General features: G+C 49.8%; 1 protein-coding gene across 4 annotated transcripts in view; it reads right to left on the bottom strand.

Moving 5' to 3' along the window:
* KAZN (kazrin, periplakin interacting protein) overlaps window positions 1-20,272 on the bottom strand; it is a 274,010-nt gene that overhangs the window by 10,114 nt on the left and 243,624 nt on the right. The window lies entirely within an intron of this gene.

Here is a 20,272-nt window from a genome sequence, read left to right as displayed (position 1 = left end):
CGGTTTTTAGGACATCCGGTCGGCCACTGTGGGAAACAGGACGCTAGACTAGATGGGTAGTTGATCTGATCCAGCACGTTCTCATACCCATTTCATGCGAGTTCAAAAGGGTTGGAATATATGTATTTATTTCCCTCGAAAAATTCCTACACCGCCACTACACGGAACATGCCCGAAGAGGCTTGTGACAGAAATCGTACATAAACCACCGCATTAGAAAACCCAGCCAGAGTATGAAACGTGATTTTTGGAATGCAGCGGGAATTAACGACTAGGATAATGGGCTCGTTTTCCCAACCCATAGTTATTCTCTCTCCTCCTCGCAGTTGGCGGAAAAACTAGTGTGTAGAAGAGGGGTTAGATGCCCCCTCCCATGCCACTCCCCACCCGCAAATGCCTCCCCTCCCTCGGGGGCCACTTTTGCATACTGGAGGCAGTCCCAAATATTAGCATCCTGAGAACCCCCCCCCAATGCTTTGAACGGTGTTGTCATCCTGGGCAGGAACCTCTCTCACCTCCCCATCAGCGACTGCATTCACCTTAAGGATGGTTGTTTCCCCTGTCCAGCCAATTCCTTTTTGTGCTGGGTGGCCCATCAGTATGCAGTTCGTGTCCGGGAGTCGCAACAACAACAACAAAAATTCTCGTCTTAAGCTAAGTCTCTTTTCCTACGCAGCGCGAATTACTTGGCGAGCCTGGTGTTCTAAAGGGCCGTCGCGACGCTCGCAGACGCTTTACATTCAAACCACGCAGCCCGCGGAGCCGATACCTGGCATTATATTATTTATGAGCTATAAAGAGGCGAGTCCATTCAAAAGCTGCTTTAAAAGCTATTTGTCCCAAGCGATTAGAAATTTGGACGAATCGGCGATTACCTCCCCGTTGCTTCTCGGGAGACAAGAGGCAGGCATGTTTGTACGTCCCCATGATAAGTGAGAAGAAGAAGAAGAAGAGTTGGTTTTTATCTGCCGACTTTCTCTACCACTTAAGGAAGAATCAAACCGGCTTATAATCACCTTCCCTTCTCCTCCCCACAACAGACACCCTGTGAGTTAGGTGGGGCTGAGAGAGCGTGACTAGCCCATGGTCACCCAACTGGCTTCATGTGTAGGAGTGGGGAAACAAATCCAGCTCATCAGATTAGCCTCCGCCATGCATGTGTAGGAGTTGGGGAAACCAACCCGGTTCTCCAGATTAGCGTCCGCCGCTCATGTGGAGGAATGGGGAATCAAACCCGGTTCTCCAGATCAGACTCCACTGACCCGAACCACTGCTCTTAACCACTACACACACGTTGGGTGTGAGCATGAATGCCTGGCATTTGGTGAATGCCACACCTGAACACATGAAGCTGCCTTATACTGAATCAGACCCTTGGTCCAGCAAAGTCAGTATTGGCTACTCAGACCGGCAGCAGCTCTCCAGGGTCTCAGGTGGAGGTCTCTCACATCACCTACTTGCCTAGTCTCTTTAACTAGAGATGCCGGGGATTGAACCGGGGACCTTCTACATGCCAAGCAGATGCTCTACCCCTGAGCCACGGCCCCTCTCCATGGCTCCCCAGGATCTCAGGCAGAGGTCTTTCACATCACCTACTTGCCTAGTCCCTTTAACTGGAGATGCCGGGGATTGAACAGGGGACCTTCTGCATGCCAAGCAGATGCTCCCTCCCAGTGTCGACGATGGCAATAGTTTCAGAGGGTAGCCGTTGCTTGTCTACAGTGGAAGAGCTTGATACAAGTCCAACAGAGCTCCGCCCCAAAAGCCTCCCGCTGGTGTCAAAGAGGGACCTGGAAACTCTAACTGTACCTCTTCTGACGGCAGCCAGCGGATTCCAGCTTGGATTATTCCTTCAGCTCCAAAACGTCACACGACTACAGAATTAGCACAACAGAGAATGCAAAAGAATAGCCCAGAAGACCAATGATCCCTCTAGGCCAGGGTCCTGTTTCCAACAGTGGCCATTATGATGCCGCGGGAAGTCCATAAACTGGCAGCTGTCCTCACCTACTTACTGCTCTTCAGCATCTTCTGCATCAGCATGTGTGTGTAAAGTGCCGTCAAGTCACAGCCGACTTATGGCGACCCCTTTTTGGGGTTTTCATGGCAAGAGACTAACAGAGGTGGCTTGCCAGTGCCTTCCTCTGCACAGCAACCCTGGTGTTCCTTGGTGGTCTCCCATCCCAATACTAACCAGGGCTGACCCTGCTTAGCTTCTGAGATCTGACGAGATCAGGCTAGCCTGGGCCATCCAGGTCAGGGCTCTGCATCAGTAGGTGATGTGAAAGACCCCTGCCTGGGACCCTGGAGAGCGGCTGCTGTTCTGAGTAGACAACACTGACTTTGATGGACCAAGGGTCTGATTCAGCAGAAGGCAGCTTCATGTGTTCATGTGTGTTCAACCGGAGGCGTTTCTGCCTCTGAACGAGGAGGTCTAATTCAGCTATCGTGGTTTAATGCCCAGCAATCAACCTGTGCGTGTTAAGCGCCATCATGTCACTTCCGACTTATTAAGAAGAAGATGATGATGATGATGAAGAAGAGTTGGTTTTTATATGCTGACTTTCTCTACCACTTAAGGAAGAATCAAACCGGCTGACAATCAATCACCTTCCCCTCCCCACAACACCCTGTGAGGTAGCTGGGGCTGAGAGAGCTCTAAGAGATCTGTGACTAGCCCAAGGTCACCCAGCTGGCTTCGTGTGGAGGAGCGGGGAAACAAATCCAGTTCCCCAGATTAGCCTCTGCTGCTCACATGCGGAGGGGCCATGGCTCAGTGGTAGAGCATCTACTTGGCATGCAGAAGGTCCTAGGTTAAATCCTTGGCATCTCCAGTTAAAGGGACTAGGCAGGTAGGTGATGTGAAAGACCCCTGCCTGAGGCCCTGGAGAGCCGCTGCTGGTCTGAGTAGATAATACTGACTTTGATGGACCCAGGGTCTGATTCAGTATAAGGCAACTTCATGTGTTCATGAGTGGGGAATCAAACCCGGTTCTCCAGATCAGACTCCACCGCTCCAAACCACCTCTCTTAACCACTACACCATGTTGGCCGGGTTGCGCTGTAAGATCACACACTCTTCCATGGTTGGCTGGCCAGTCCAGTCACTGCCTCTTCCTCCTGGTGAATGCAGCCCCTTCCTACCAGTTTGGCGGTCCGTTCAACAGGAGGGGGGAAGGAGAAGGAGAGGGGAGAGCAGCCAACCAGCAGGGAGTTGCAAGGTGATTTATGCCAGCAGTGTTTGACTCGCCGCCGTGTTACAGACATATTAAAAAAGGGCACGCCACCTCTGTGAACGCCCCCTGAGCTCCATCTGCCTACACCCAGAGAGGTACGCCAGTGAATGGTGATAGTCAAGTAAATGAGCCTGTTTGTGTGCATCGGTGTGTGTCTGACAAGTGGGGACGTGCAACATTGATGTCCACAGAAGTCGCTGGAGGCTTTTGGAGTGCATATGCGAAGAGAATATTCAGCTACATCTCAGCACCTTCACCGCGCAGCGCCAGAAACCACGTGGCTGATGCCAGAAGAAGAGTTGGTTTTTTATACCTTGCTTTTCTCTACCTTTAAGGAGTCTCAATGCAGCTTCCAATCGCCTCCCCCTCCCCACTACAAGCACCTTGCGAGGTGGGTGGGGCTGAAAGAGTTTGGAAAGAACTGTGACTGGCCCAAGGTCGCCCAGCAGGCTGCATGTGGAGGAGCGGGGAAACAAACCCGGCCTTCCAGATTAGAGTCCATCGCTCTTAACCACTACACCATGCTGGCACCACCAGAGCGTACCCTGCAGGGTGACATTGGTGGGGATCAGGAAATCTGATGATCGATCCTCCATATAATTCTTGCTTTTATTTATCAACTGAGTTCCTTACCCGAGGAAACCCCATCTGATGTTGGGCTAACACGCACAGTTTGGGGAGAGCCTACTGGTTCCTCTAAAGAACTCTGAGATGGAGGAAGGGGCCGTGGCTCAATGGTAGAGCATCTGCTTGGCATGCAGAAGGTCCCAGGTTCAATCCCCGGCATCTCCAGTTAAAGGGACTAGGCAGGTAGGTGATGTGAAAGACCCCTGCCTGAGACCCTGGAGAGCAGCTGCCGGTCTGAGCAGACAATACTGACTTTGATGGACCGAGGGTCTGATTCAGTATAAGGCAGCTTCATGTGTCCGAAGTAGGAAATGAAGTTACCTAATATCCAGATGCCCTGACCTGGATAGCCTGATCTCATCAGACCTCAGCAGGGTCGGCCACAGTCAGTATTTGGATAGGAGGCCACCAAGGAATACCAAGGTTGCTATGTTACTTTGCTCTCGTTAGACATCACCTAGAATATTGTGTTCAGTTTTGGGCACCACAATGTAAGAAGGATGTAGACAAGCTGGAACGTGTCCAGAGGAGAGCAACAAAGATGATGAGGGTTCTGGAGCCCTATGAGGAAAGGTTGAAGGAGCTGGGTATGTTTAGCCTGGAGAGGAGAAGACTGAGAGGGGATATGATAACCATCTTCAAGTACTTGAAGGGCTGCCATATAGAGGATGGTGCCGAGTTGTTTTCTGTTGCCTCAGAAGGTCGGACCAGAACCAATGGGTTGAAATTAAATCAAAAGAGTTTCCATCTAGACATTAGGAAGGATTTTCTAACAGTTCCTCAGTGGAACAGGCTTCCTCGGGAGGTGGTGAGCTCTCCTTCCGTGGAGGTTTTTAAGCAGAGGCTAGATGGCCATCTGTCAGCAATGCTGATTCTATGACCTTAGGCAGATCGTGAGAGGGAGGGCATCTTGGCCATCTTCTGGGCGCGAAGTAGGGGTCACTGGAGGCGTGGGGGGGGGAGGTAGTTGTGAATTTCCTGCATTGTGCAGGGGGTTGGACTAGATGACCCTGGTGGTCCCTTCCAATTCTATGATTCTATGTAGAGGCAGGCAATGGCAAACCACCTCCGAACGTCTCTTGCCTTGAAAACCCTATGGGGCTGTCATAAGTCGGTTGCGACATGACTCGCCTGCCGCTCTGGTGCTATCTTTTGCTCTCCCACTCCCCAACACCCATACCGTTCAACTACGGCAAGAAACCTCCGGTTTTGCAACTGGGGAATCCAAATCCCCCAAGCCAAATAAAACAGGGCAGAGGGGAGGAAAAGGCCAGCTCGCGTGGATCTATTTCGGCGGTTTATTCTCATCAAGTCACGACGGGTTTCTGTCTGCGCGATGTTTTTAAAAGAGCCAGAGAGCGCCGCACAGAAAGCTGAACCCCCTGGCAAGGTTTGCCCGCACAAACTGTTGCAAAAAAATGAAAGAAAAACAGTTCTGTATCCATGACGACGGTGCAATCTGGCCGAACTTTCCCAGACGTTGGTTATCTTTCTGACATATTTTGATTGTGCGCTCCGGCACGCACGCACACACACTCCGCTCACGCACGCAGCTGCCTCGAGTTCAGAACCGGCCGCGGACGCTCCTGTCCAGGGCCGGTCCTTCTCCTTTGGCCGTACCTTTGCTGAGAGCGCAGAATGCTCTCGCTTCTGTGTTCGGCACGCTCTAATTAGGTCCCTTGTCAGTTTCCGGAGAACAAAAAGGAACACGCGGGCACGCACGTGCCCAGCACTTCCAACAGACGGACGTGGCCTCTGGATGCCATCCCTGATTCAGTAACTGTGCCAGGCCTGCGGAGGGAGAAGCCGACGTTCCCGTGACCTTGGCCGAGGAGGCTTGCCACCTTACTCCCATGTGCAGAAGGCTGAGGGACTTGCTGTCCAGATGCTGGAAATGCACCAAAAGCAGTTCAGGCTAACAGCTGGGCTTACGCAGCCTGACTGTAATTGAAGTAAAAAGTCAGAAAGGACCGTCCTGGGCCCATGCCCGGACTTAGAAGAAGAGTTGGTTTTTATATGCCGACCTTCTCTACCACTTAAGGAAGCATCAAACCGGCTCACCATCACCTTTCCTTCCCCTCCCCACAACGGACACCCTGTGAGGTAGGTGGGGCTGAGAGAGCTCTAAGACAGGGGTGGGGAACCTTTTTTCTGCCAAGGGCCATTTTGATATTTATGACATCATTCGCGGGTCATACAAAATTATCAACTTAAAAATTAGCCTGCTATATTTGGTCAAACATTTAGCCAAGAGGCACGACTGGAGATGGCTCGAAGTGTCTGCCATGTAGAGCGACTTGCTTTTGAGCTCTGCCGTCCCCAGCTGGGCCCAAGAGATTCAGGCAGGGCAGCATCCTTCTGAGCTTGAGATAAGCCAGGACCCATGGAGGGCCAGACCAAATGATTTCGCGGGCCTTATACGGCCCCCGGGCCTGACGTTCCCCACCCCTGCTCTAAGAGATCTGTGACTAGTCCAAGGTCACCCAGCTGGCTTCAGGGGTAGGAGTGGGGAAACCAACCCGGTTTCCCCAGATTAGTGTCTGCCGTTCATGTGGAGGAGTGGGGGAATCAAACCCGGTTCTCCAGATCAGACTCCAAACTACCGCTCTTGACCACTACACCACGCTGGTAGGGAAGACGGGCCATGACAAGGACAGCAGTTTGAATCTGGCTGGGAAGAAAGTGTGTGGCTATGGGTGGGTTCACAAACATGACATTTTGCTACAAGTATTGCACGGTGCAATGCATCAAATTTCTGGTCATCTGTCAGGGGTCAGACCAGGTTGCCTTGGTTGGGGGGTGGGTGGGCAGAGGTGAATATGGTGGTTCAGGGCAGGGAAGTGTCCCATGAAGCTGCCTTATACTGAATCAGACCCTGGGTCCATCAAAGTCAGTATTGTCTACTCAGACTGGCAGCGGCTCTCCAGGGTCTCAGGCAGGGGTCTTTCACATCACCTGCTTGCCTAGTCCCTTTAACCAGAGATACCGGGGATTGAACCGGGGGCTTCATGTGTAGGGGAATCAAACCCAGTTCTCCAGATTAGAGTCCCGCAGCTCTTAACCACCACACCACGCTGGCTCTCTAGGCAAGGTAAGAGAAGTTTAGGACTGATCTCAAACTCCTCATACTCAGTATTTCAACCCTTGTGTGAAACAGACTGGTGATTTTTTATTTTTGTATGAACTTCGGTTTCCTTGCAGCGATTCTTTTAAAAAGTGAAACATACATGGTTTTCAATGGTATTTGTGCTTTCAAGTGGTGTTTGTGCGAATCAGTGTTCTGCTCTATATCTTCCATAAAATGATGACAATTGTACACAGTAAATACCAGATAATTTGTACACGCCACACAAATTAACCCGAGAACACATGAACACATGAAGTTGCCTTATACAGAATCAGACCCTTGGTCCATCAAAGTCAGTATTGTCTACTCAGACCGGCAGCGGCTCTCCAGGGTCTCAGGCGGGGGTCTTTCACATCACCTGCTTGCCTGGTCCCTTTAACTGGAGATGCTGGGGATTGAACCTGGGACCTTCTGCATGCCAACCAGAGGCTGTACCACTGAGCCACGGCTCCCCAGGGTCTCAGGCAGAGGTCTTTCACATCCCCTACTTGCCTGGTCCCTTTAACTGGAGATGCCGTGGATTGAACCTGGGACCTTCTGCATGCCAAGCAGATGCTCTACCACTGAGCCACGGCCCCTCTCCTAGAGAAGACATGAAGCTCCTTCATACTGAATCTGACCCTTGGTCCATCAAAGTTTACTCAGACCGGCAGCGGCTCTCCAGGGTCTCAGGCAGGGGTCTTTCCCATCACCTCCTTCCCTAGTCCCTTTAACTGGAGATGCCGGGGATTGAACCTGGGACCTTCTGCATGCCAAGCAGAGGCTCTACCACTGAGCTACAGCCCTTCCGCCTTGTACCAGTGGTACCAGCAGGGAACAGAAACCATTGACTATGGTAAAAAATAAACAGAATTGGGAACACTTGCTCATCCTTTGATGGGCAACCTTAGCGGAGGTACAAAGAGCTTTGGGGGAGGGAGAGAGAAAAGTGTGTGTGGGGGTATGTAAAGGGGGGGAGTTATTTCCAACCCACCTACACTTTCTAAAGTGCCAACAACTCCCAAGAGAAAGGAAGAACATAGCCACGGTTGCCACAGCAACTACTGCTATGGAATCCACACGTTCCATTTCATCTCGGTTCCATTTCATCTCGGCCTCTCGGGGGAAGCAACGCTATATAGGAATACCTATTTTTTAACATTGGATAAGTGTATTATATGTTGACATTTTAAATCAAGAAAATAAATAATAATAATAATAAAAAAGGAACACCATAAAAAAACGCAGGATGCAAGCTGCTGGAAATGGGATGCAAGCAGCCGGTGGCTACCCGGCTTGCTCTCTAAGAAAAAAAAAAGGAAGAAAGAAAGAGAAAGCATCAATATTTAATCTTTCAAGTGAATCCAATACCAGTGAAGAGGCTTGGGTTGACGAGGGGGAAAAAAGAGGGGGTCGTCTTTTGATCTCTGGGCCCGAAGCACACAGACCGCACCAAACGTGGTGTAGCGGTTAAGAGCGGTGGTTTGGAGCGGGGGAGCCTGATCTGGAGAACCGGGTTTGATTCCCCACTCCTCCACATGAGCGGCGGATGCTAATCTGATGAACTGGGTTTGTTTCCCCACTCCTACACCCGAAGCCAGCTGGGTGACCTCGGGCAAGTTACAGCTCCGTTAAGAGCTCTCTCGGCCCCACCTACCGCCCAGGGTGTCTTGTTGTGGGGAGGGGAAGGGAAGGTGATTGTAAGCTGGTTTGAGTCTCCCTTAAGTGGTAGAGAAAGTCAGCATATAAAAACCAACTCTTCTTCTTCCTTTTTCTTCTTCTCCTCCTCCTCCTCCTCTTCCTCGGTGTTCTCGATGCTCGCAGTGACAGACTTGAGAGTTGAATGCCGTGTGCATGGTACTTGAGGCAAACCAGACTGCATGCCGGGGATGGAGGGAGGAAAACTGGATAGGGAGAGAAACGCCGGGGCTCCAGTGTTGCAAAGGAAATACTGAAGTGGAGCAAAGAGGTACTCAGGAATAGAAACGTCAAGAATTGTCAGGCTGTGTGGGACCAAAGGGTCAAATCGTGTCCATCGACCGCCTATTCTTTGACCACAGTCAAATCTTCCTTGAAGCCACTGATGTTACAGTGTAGGGTGCAGTTTATCTTAATTTTTTTAAAAAATTTTTTTAATTCTGTACAAGAAAGAGGGGTGAGGTTTTTTTGCTCCTGGCACGCAGCAACCTTACTGGCATAACAACACTTCTCCTTCTGGCAGCTTGTTTTAACCGCGGGCACCTACCGAGAAGAAGCCGGCCTTCTGAAACCACCCTTTCGTTTTGAAGCGTTTCTGTTATTTGGCTTTATTTCCTTTTTAACTTTGCGACAGACTGACCCCGGTCAAACGTTGAAGAACTGTTCAGCGAATTGCTTGACAGAAATGGGGATCATTAACTACCGTCTTACTAAAATTTAATTTTACTTTCCCGCACATTATAATGAATTTGTTTTTTGTAATTGGCGCAGGCATCAAATCTGCAGATGATTAAAGTATGGTTTGGGTTGTTTCTCCCCCCCCCCCAGTTCAAATAAAGAGGTTTCTCTCACAAGTGGATTGGGATCGTTGCCTGAATTAAGAAGTGTATATGTGTGACGCACATAAATGAAGACTGGAAGCTGCCACATGTTGAGTCAGGCTCTTGGTCCATCAAGGTCAGTGTTGTCTACTCTGACTGGCAGCTGCTTCCAGCACCTCAGGCGGAGGTCTTTCACATCACCCACGATCTGATCCTTTTAACTGGAGATGCTGGGGATTGAATATGGGACCTTCTGCGTGCAAAGGAGATGTTCTACCACTGTACCATAGCCCCTCATTTGGCAGGAACCAGCTTTTGCAAATGTCAGCTCCAATTCCAAGCCAGTTACAAATCCACACCGGGAGAGAAATAGACCTGAAATGAACGTTCACAACTTGTCAACATTTCCAGCGTCACCATTCAGCTTCCAAATGTAAGCACCAAATTTAACATTTTGAGTGTGATTTGTTTTCTTCAAGGAAGGGTGGTGTAAAAAACAAGGGAAAATATTAAAGAGACGATTACAAGACGTAAAGTGTTTCAAAAGTGCTACAGAAATGTTACCATGACCTGGATGACCTGGGCTAGGCCAATCTCATCAGGTCTCGGAAGCTAAGCAGGGCCAGCCCTGGTTAGTATTTGGATGGGAAACCTCCAAGGAAGTCCAGGTTTGCGACGCAGAGGCAGGCGATGGCAAACCACCTCTGTTTGTCTCTTGCCACGAAAACCCTATGGGGGTTGTCATAAATCGGCTGTGACCGTACAGCACTTTACACCAGCACAGAAATGCTACATATTAGTAAGATCGAGCAAATGTTTTGACTTGGGGAACTTTTGGGAAATTTCAACATTAAAAAAATAATAATTATGAATGAAACTTCCAATTCAGCTGGTCATGTCTGGATAAACAGCCAGCGTGGTGTAGTGGTTAAGAGCGGTGGACTCTAAACTGGAGAACCAGGTTTGATTCCCCACTCCTCCACATGAGCAGCAGTCTCTAATATGAAGAACCGAGTTTGATTCCCTGCTCCTCTACATGAGCGGCGGATGCTAATCTGGAGAACCAAGTTTGATCCCCCCCCCCTCCACATGAGCGGCAGGCTCTAATCTGATGAACTGGGCTGGTTTGTCTACTCCTCTATATGAGCGGTGGACTCTAATCTGGAGAACCGGGTTCGATTCCCCGCTCCTCCACATGAAGCCTGCAGGGGTGACCTTGGGCTAGTCACAGTTCTCTCTGAACTCTCTCAGCCCCACCTGCCTCACAAGGCATCTGTTGTGGGGAGAGAAGGGAAGGCAAACCACCTCTGTTTGTCTCTTGCCACGAAAACCCTATGGGGGTTGTCATAAATTGGGGGTTTGAGTCTCCTTAAAGGTAGAGAAAATTGGGGTATAAAAAACAACTCTTCTTCTTAAAGAGGGGCGGGGGACTTGCGGGGCCGTGTTTAGAAACAAGCTGATCCCCGAGGGAGGGAAATGCATTTTGCTGTACAGGAGGAGCGTGCAGGCCCAATTCCCGTCAGCGACTCAGAATCGCTCCTCCCTGACAGGAAGTTTTCAGTCGATGGTATCTGCTGTTTTTAAGAAATAGCTAACCTCATCTTAAGCGGCTGTCATTTTGGCTTAAGCTAACAGGATAGGGAGAGTACAGAGAGACACAGCGGGAGAAAAAAACCCAGATCCGTCAGCCTGGATCTAGTTTCCGCACACACATATCTCTGGTGGGCGCCGTTGCCAGCCGTCCATTGGTTTCATGAGCAGATTAACTGACAATACTTGCAAAGCTTATGCGAGGGAGGTCGATTGCAAATAATTGGGGACTGCTGTGAGATAGCACACCTGTTTACCTTTTGAGGCTACTTTCCCCTTTTCCCATTCATCTACCATTTCACACTTTTAAAACAAAAAAGGGGGGAATGAAAATTAATTTTTTTCTTGACACGATAAAGAGAAAAGTCGCCACATCTCTCATGTAATTCCCCAATCTCCTTGACAGCAGACAACGCAGTATCCTCTTCTCGGAAAGTGCCGATAGCTGTTTTATTTTGGTTGTTTTGGTTCTGGTGTAGCAGTTAAAGGGTGTCAGGCTGGGACTGGAGAGACACCCAGGTTCAAATCGTCACTATGCCATGAGGCTCACTGGATGGCTTTGGGCCACTGAGTCATGCCAGTTGCTCGCAGCCTAGCCAACCTCACAAGGTTGTTGTGATGATAAAATGTGGCGAGGTGAGGAGAGGAACTATCTATTGCTGCCCTGAACATAATAACTAAAAAGACGTACACAAGAATTAAAAACAGACACACAGACACAAGTTACGCTTTCTTTCTAACGTGAGTGGTAGTTTCTTGTTCATTGAATCTTGTCTCCAAAAACATTTTGGTGACAGGCACTTTTAATTAAAATTCATTTAATTCATTTTTTATTTATCAAATTCCTTTATACCCCGCCTTTCTCCCCAATGGGGACCAAAAGTGGTTTACATCATTCCCCTCTCCTTCATTTTATCCTCACAACAACCCTGTGAGGTGGGCTAGGCTGAGAGCGCATGACTGGCCCAAGGTCACCCAGCGAGCTTCCATGGCAAGGGTGGAGATTGTGCAGATCTCGTACTCTTATCGAAGAAACACTGCAAGATTAACAGATCCCCCTGAAGAAGCCTGTTGGTGAAACGCGCGGGGAATTTTAACCAAGTAATGCCAGCATGGTGTAGTGGTTAAGAGCGGTGGACTCTAATCTGGAGAACCGGGTTCGATTCCACCACATGAAGTCTGCAGGGTGACTTTGGGCCAGTCGCAGTTCTCTCCGAACTCTCTCAGCCCCACCTACCTCACAAGGTGCCTGTTGTGGGGAGGGGGAAGGGAAGGCGATTGTAAGCCGCTTTGAGATTCCTTAAAGATAGAGAAAAGTGAGGTATAAAAACCAACTCTTCTTCTTCTGGGGCCAACTTCAAAGTCCCGTTCCCCCCACCCCCCCCGCTTAATTCTCATCACGTTATGTAAAGTATGGACTTCCCATCTGTCAATTCCCGTTTCTTCTCCCCTTTCACCTCCTGGGCCTCGTGAGATCCCACGGACCTCGCTTCCGTCTTTCCTCCAGCATCTTAATTCCATCATCTGCTCGGACATGAAACAGCCCATTTGCGGTGATGTTTTTCTGAAAGTTAGTCTAGAGATTGTTGTTCTCACAGAACTGCCTTGGGCTGTTAGTCCAAAGAGCCCTCCCCACCTCCCCGCCACTCTCCCCATCCAGAATGAAAGCCTGGCTGCTTTATACTTCTGTTACCATGGCACGGCTGGCTGGTTGCAGTGGCTGGAAAGACGGTGTAATGGAGTGCAGCAAATTGCACAGGGTGTGTGTGTGTGGGGAGATATGGGGCGGTGGAAGAGAAGGGCCACAAAAAGACCCTTGGCAGTTCCGGGCATCTTGTATACTGAAGAAAGACGTGAAGTCCACAGCTGAACAGGGTTTTGAATCCATAAGAACATAAGAAAAGCCTTAGGGATCAGACCAAAGCCCATCACGTCCTGCAGTCTGTTCACACAGTGGCCAACCAGGTGCTTCTAGGAAGCCCACAAACAAGACAACTCCAGCAGCATTGTCCTGCCTGTGTTAGAACATAAGAACATAAGAAAGGCCCTGCTGGATCAGACCAAGGCCCATCAAGTCCAGCAGTCTGTTCACACAGTGGCCAACCAGGTGCCTCTAGGAAGCCACAAACAAGACTGTGTTCCACAGCACCTAATATCATAGGCACTCTCCTCTGATCCTGGAGAGAATAGGTATGCATCATGACTAGTAGTCATTTTAACTAGTAGCCACGAATACCCCTCTCCTCCATGAACATGTCCACTCCCCTCTTCAAGCCTTCCAAGTTGGTAGCCATCACCACATCCTGGGGTAGGGAGTTACACAATTAAACTATGCGCTGCATGAAGAAATACTTCCTTTTATCAGTTTTGAATGTCTCACCCTCCAGCTTCAGCAGATGACACCACATTCTAGTATTATGAGAGAGGGAGAAAAGCTTCTCCCTGTCCACTCTCTCCAAACCATGCATAATTTTATAGACCTTCTCGGTCCATGCCCAATGCTCTATCCCCTATGACACACTGCCTCTGTTGAAGGAGGGCATGCCTGATACCAGGAAGGCACACAAACACACACGGCTCCCGTTATCAAAGTCTTCCGGCATCCCAGATTTCCGATACGGAACCTGGGTTGACCAGGGTACGTGGTGTCAATGGAAGGACTTCCGTTAAAATAACCAGGACATCAGCAAAACCCAATCGATTCCTTTCTCTAAAACACAAAACAAACCACCCCGCTGGGGCACAAGCCGGTGGGTTGCAATTAGGAGGAAGAGATGCCCTCCGGCTGTTTGCATCTGTCAGTCTTCTCCGCGGAAAGACATCTCCTTCCATGAAAGGAAGACGCCGCTTGTCAATGGCCTTTGAAATTGAAGCAGAACCTCCCCCCCACACCCCCCCACCCCAGCAAGAGCAAGAAATAGAAGGCAAAGACTGGAAGACCCAAACTGGGGAGAGACACCAAGCCTCAGCAATCTCCTTGGTACATACAGTTCTATCCGTTCCCTAGAGGAACGAACAGAAACACACACAAGAGAAAACAGACAGAGAGAAAGCAAAAGAGAAGGGACGGACAGAAGGCAGGGGCAATACAGCTGTGAGAGCATGTTCCACACCTTTGTCATTTGATTTCAGACGAGCCAAACATGCACCTTTGTGATACAGGTGCGAGCACACATGTGGAGGAGCACCAGTACATTGCAGGGGTGTTCCCGTGCATGCATGCGCAGTGTGTCTCGGTCTACCCTAGGTATATTTGGAATACTGTGTACAGTTCTGGTCACCACAGCTAAAAAAGGATATTGCAGAGCTTGAGAAGGGGCAGAAAAGAGCAACCAAAATGATCAGTGGTCTAGAGCAGCTGTCCTATGGGGAGGGGTTAAGACGCTTAGGGCTGCTTAGCTTGGAAAGGTGGTTAAGGGGAGACATGATAGAGGTCTACAAAATTATGCATGGTATGGAGAGAGTGGACAGGAAGAAGCTTTTCTCTCTCTCTCTCTCTCTCTCTCTCTCTCTCTCTGTCTCGTAATGCTAGAACGCGGGGTCATCTGCTAAAGCTGGAGGGTGAGAGATTGTAACTTGATAAAAGGAAGTATTTCTTCACACAACGCATAGTTAAATTGTGGAACTCCCTGCCCCAGGATGTGGTGGTGGCTGTCAACTTGGAAGGCTTGACGAGGGGAGTGGACATGTTCATGGGAGAGAGGGCTATTCATGGCTACTAGTCAAAATGAATACTAGTCATGATGCTTGCCTGTTCTCTCCAGTATCAGTGGAGCAGGCCTATTCAATTAGGTGCTGTGGAACACAGGCAGGATGCTGCTGGAGTCGTCTTGTTTGTGGGCTTCCTAGAAGCACCTGGTTGGCCACTGTGTGAACAGACTGCTGGACTTGATGGCCCTTGGTCTGATCCAGCAGGGCCTTCCTTATGTTCTTAAGTGGGGAAACCAACCCGGTTCTCCAGATTAGAGTCCACTGCTCATGTGGAGGAATGGGGAATCAAACCTGGCCCCCCAGATTAGAGTCCGCTGCTCATGTGGAGGAGTGGGGAATCAAACCCGGTTCCCCAGATTAGATTCCACTGCTCCTAACCACTACACCAAGCTGGCTCTAGAAGGCAGAGTACATCTGGGAGAAAAGATCCACAAACAAGCCCTGGAAAGAGATAGAACTAAACCCATTCAAGAAGCTGTCAAACAAGGAATGAAGAGAGAAAGGGCATCAGAGCTTTCCCTCCACACCATGCACAAAAACTTTCCCCTGTTTTTGTTTGCCATTCTCAGTTGCCACATGTCCAACACGTCATTTCAACATAACAGGCTTCCCGCAGCCCACCCCCCCCGCCCACAACTTCTCTTCTGCAATTTGATTAACAGCAAGTGCCTACCGCCTCTCCAAATCAGGACATCTCCCTGAGGCATGGAAGCACCCTCATTTCCCTGGGAGATAACCAGGGCTGACGAGTGCAAAAATTCTTAGTTTGGTTGCGGAAAAGCGAGTTCCTCTAGAGTCCACTAGATGGTGCGGTTCCCTCCTCTCCAAAGCGGTCCCGTAAGTTGACGCTGAATGTAAATACAGGTACATACGGCTAACTGCGTTTTTTCCTTCAATGGAGGTTTCACCCCTACCTTGGAGAAGAGATTCCATCAGCAAAGGAGGAGGGGAAGCTGGTCATTTCCACCACCTTAAATCGTACTTTTCCAATCAAACCCGCAACTCTGCAGGGCTGCCCTGAACAGCGTGGTAGAGTTAGTTTTTATATGCCAACTTTCTCTACCACTTAAGGAAGAATCAAACTGGCTTACAATCACCTTCCCTTCCCCAAAACAGACACCCTGGGAGGTAGGTGGTGCTGAGAGAGTGTGACTAGCCCAAGGTCACCCAGCTGGCTTCATGTGGAAGCGTGGGGAAACAAATCCAGTTCACCAGTTTAGCCTCCGCCGCTCATGTGGAGGAACGGGGAATCAAACCCGGTTCTCCAGATCAGAGTCCACTGCTCCAAACCACTGCTCTTAACAACTACACCACGCTGGCTCTCTAGAAGGTGGTCATCAGGTGAAGGTACCACCATATGCAGCTGGCGGAATGCGCAGGCATGTGCCACCCATGTTTGGAAGTACTACGGTGGGATGCTCCAACATCAGTATGCAGAGGACTAACCTGCACGCAATGAGAAAACCAGAATCTGAGCATGCAAATACATAGCTGCATCAGACGCACTGAAGTGTTTGCCTTAACTGTCTTCATCATGTGTTGATTTTCTTGGAGCATTCAGAGAACCACAGTTACGTTCATGGCTCACAATGCCACAGTGCTGATGTACACAAAGAGTTAACTGGTGGTGGAGAGGGGGAGTCCATGCTGTCTGTATGATGAGGGAGGGGTCTGGCTGGTACAGTTGTGGGTTTGTGTTCCTTAGAAGATCAGGAGTGACTCCTGTTTTCGGGAGGCCCTGGGCAACATGCCCTCTTTCGGCCATCTGGCATGGACTGCCAGCTCTATCCCCGCCTCCTCCACCACTCCAATTAGTTCTCCTCAAGCAGAGGCAGTTAGTTCTTGTGTACAGACACAGTCAGTCTGGGATGATCCACGCGCCCACAACCTCGAGGCTAGGCTACTGCAATGAACTCTACGTTGGGCTGCCCTTGAAGACTATCCAGAAACTTCAATTCGCGCAGAATGCCGGCGCTCGTCTATGGACTGCAGCCCGCAAGCTTGACCACATTATACTTGTCTGGAAACGTCTCCACTGGTTGCCCGTTCATTTTCCAGGTTGCATTCCTAGGCGTGTCGAAGAACGTCGCCAAAGGCATTCTGGAGCCCTGCAGCAGAATCGAGGAAGGCGTTGATCTACACAGATTCACATATGGAATCCAGAGCCCAGTGTGGAATGCACAAGGAACAGCAACGCATGTTTAGATCATCTGGCTCCCAGGTACTGAAAGAAGCCGCACTGCGAAGATGTGAAGACGTTCACAGATTCACTTTCATGCAACACTCCCCCTTTGTCAAACCAGGTGTTAGAATTCATTTCCCTGCCTGAGAATGAAAGAAGATGTAATAACTTTAAAAAATGGGTTCTATGCCTACAGTACGAAAGGGGCTTCTAAACTGGTGGTACGAATTCCTCCAGAATTAAACAAGGACATAGGAACGTGTGCAGATATACGTTCATTGTTCTTCTAATCCCCCCTCCAACTGCAAAATGCACTCTTGAGTCTTGAAACGGGGAGGGGAGATAGATCGGTGACGTCACGGGCACTAGCCAAAAGGAACTCATCACAGCTGCAACACTCGGCAGTGGAGAAGGAATTGATTTCCCCCCTCTTCAACATGAAACTGCGCTGAAAATCTGATGGATTGTCTCTCCCCCCTCCACCCCTCTTCCCAAGCTCGTGCAGGTATGAAAGAAAAATGTGTGTGAAATACGTCTGCAGAGAAGATACTAGTAAAGTGCCACCACTCTTACATATTACCACCTTTGTCACCGTGAGTTTTTATTCTGGCTTGCTGAGCAAACTACTGGTGGGCCTAAAGCTTTTATTTCAAACTGATAACAATGGACAGTGTAAGAAAACCAAACCAACTCAAATCAGCCTACCCCCTGCAAGCAGGGATGCCCTTCAAACACCAGTGTGGTGTGCTGGTTAAGTGCGGCGGACGCTAATCTGAAGAACCGAGTTCGATTCCCCGCTCCTCCGCATGAAGCCTGCTGGGTGACCTTGGGCCAGTCCCAGTTCTCTTAGAACTCTCTCAGCCCCACCGACCTCACAAGGTGTCTGTTGCGGGGAGAGGAAGGGGAAGATGATTGTAAGCCGGGGTGAGACTCCTTAAAGGTGGAGAAAAGCAGGGTATGAAAAACCAACTCTCCTTCCTCTTCTACCAAGGTGAAAACTGGTTTTAAAAGGCACACCGGGGTGAGGGGGGAAATTAACCTCCTAATGCCACAGTCCCCAATCCATGATGCCAACTCCCAGTAGCACCCCCCCCCCGCCGTCAAGTCACAGCTGACTTAAGGCAACCCCATAGGGTTTTCAAGGCAAGAGATGTTCAGAGGTGGGTTGATGTGTCCTGTGCCTTGCATTGGAGTCAACCCTATAAACTTCAAACACATCAACAAAGGGACTTATGTGAGAAAGTCAGGTTTCCGCTTCTAAGGAGTTTGCAATTTAAATTTCAACAGTGGGCTGAGACACCTCTAGATGAAATGGGGTAATTACTGGGGCCGTGGGGGAACGGCGGGGCATCTGCTTGGCACGTCAAAGGTCCCAAGCTCAATCCCGTGAAAACATGACCTTGTACTGAGACCAGGAGACCTGCTGCCCGTCAGAGCAGACAATCCTCCTGACCGCCACATGTTAGACTCAGTCGGGAGTCAAATATAAGGCCAGCGTGGCTGGGCATTTGCCGAGGTCTGCGCTCTGCACCTGAGCTCCCAAGAATATCTGCCGCCGAACCCGGTGTAGTTATACGCACGCAAGCCAGAGATCTCAGAATATAAATCGAGTTACCACGCCAGGCGCTTCTCCTTCTGGACTTGAATTTGCGCTTCGGGCAGAAATGGTTTTTTTTATAGCATTCCAAAACACCACAGATTTCCTGCCTGCCAAAGCGCAAGTGGGTGACCGCACAATTGTGGGCTCCCCTCACGGCTGCCGTCGTAGCGCAGATGCGTATTGCGGTGCCGCGCATGGCGGATACCCACAAAAGCATTCTTTAGCGATTCTGGAAGGAAATTGCAACCTGCAATTGGTCAGTGACCACCTGCATCTCGCGGCGATTAAATCTGAGCGCTGGTGGCCACAACCTTTATTAAATATGTGTGTGGCACTGAGAAAGGAGAGAGCCGGGGGGGCTTCCCCCCTCCCTTAATAAATGGTCGGCTTCGCCGTGGGCGTGAGATTTCTTTGGGGTATAAAAGGACAACTTAATGGCAAGGTATGCGGCGCTGCGCTCCAACAGGGTACTATTAGGATGTGTTGAAATAGCTGCTTAAATATCAGGGCCCCAAACAGCTGCCCTCCCTACGCATCAGCCAGCTAGAGGCACAAACACAAGCTTCCATTATCCCAGAGGTCCTGACACTCAACCGTCCGTAGGCGAGGAAGAGCAGAAGGCAGCTAATTCATCCGCAAGGACCGTGGACTTCCCTCCCTTTTAAAGTTGTCAACAGGCAAAGAAACAGTATAATCGAAGCACACATCTGGACCGTTTTTTCCAGCCCAAGATGCCGCGCCACGCAATCCACGTGGCACATGAGCTTCTCTGGTATGGTGCAGTAGTTAAGACAGAGCTAAACGGTAAGAACGTAAGAACTTAAGAAAAGCCCTGCTGGATCAGACCAAGGCCCATCGTGTCCAGCAGTCTGTTCACACAGTGGCCAACCAGGTGCCTCTAGGAAGCCACAAACAAGACAAGTGCAGCAGCACCATCCTGCCTGTGTTCCACAGCACTTAATATATTTGGCATACTCCTCTGATCCTGGAGAGAATAGGTATGCATCATGACTAGTATCCATTTTAACTAGTAGTTGTGAATACCCCTTTCCTCCATGAACATGTCCACTCCCCTCTTAAAGCCTTCCAAGTTGGCAGCCATCACCACATCCTGGGGCAGGGAGTTCCACAATTTTACTATGCGTTGTGTGGAGAAATATTTCCTTTTATGTGTTTTGAATCTCTCACCCTCCAGCTTCAGTAGATGACCACGCGTTCTAGTATTATGGGAGAGGGAGAAAAACGTCTCCCTGTCCACTCTCTCCAAACCATGCATCATTTTATAGACCTCTATCATGACTCCCCTCAGCCGCCTTGGTAAAGGTAGTTCCCCGTGCAAACACCGGGTTATTAGTGACCCATGGGCTGACGTCACATTCTGATGTTTACTAGGTAGACTGTGTTTACGGGGTGGTTTGCCAGTGCCTTCCCCAGTCGTCTACACTTTTACCCCAGCAAGCTGGGTACTCGTTTTACCAACCTTGGAAGGATGGGAGGCTGAGTCGACATTGAGCCGGCTACCTGAAACCGACTTCTGTCGGGATCGAACTCAGGCTGTGAGCAGAGCTTTTGACTGCAGTACTGCAGCTTACCAGCTGGGGTGGGACCTGAATACCGGACGTTTTGAGCCAGCATGCAGGCATTACTTGGAGGCCCTCAGCAGCGCGCCAAGCTGCTTCCTGATGGTTCAATATGCACAAA

The sequence above is a fragment of the Euleptes europaea genome, chromosome 19, assembly GCF_029931775.1.
Source record: "Euleptes europaea isolate rEulEur1 chromosome 19, rEulEur1.hap1, whole genome shotgun sequence".
In the NCBI taxonomy this organism is placed as follows: Eukaryota; Metazoa; Chordata; class Lepidosauria; order Squamata; family Sphaerodactylidae; genus Euleptes; species Euleptes europaea.
Note: the sequence above shows the minus strand (reverse complement) of the source record. Positions and strands in the feature narration are given on the sequence as shown.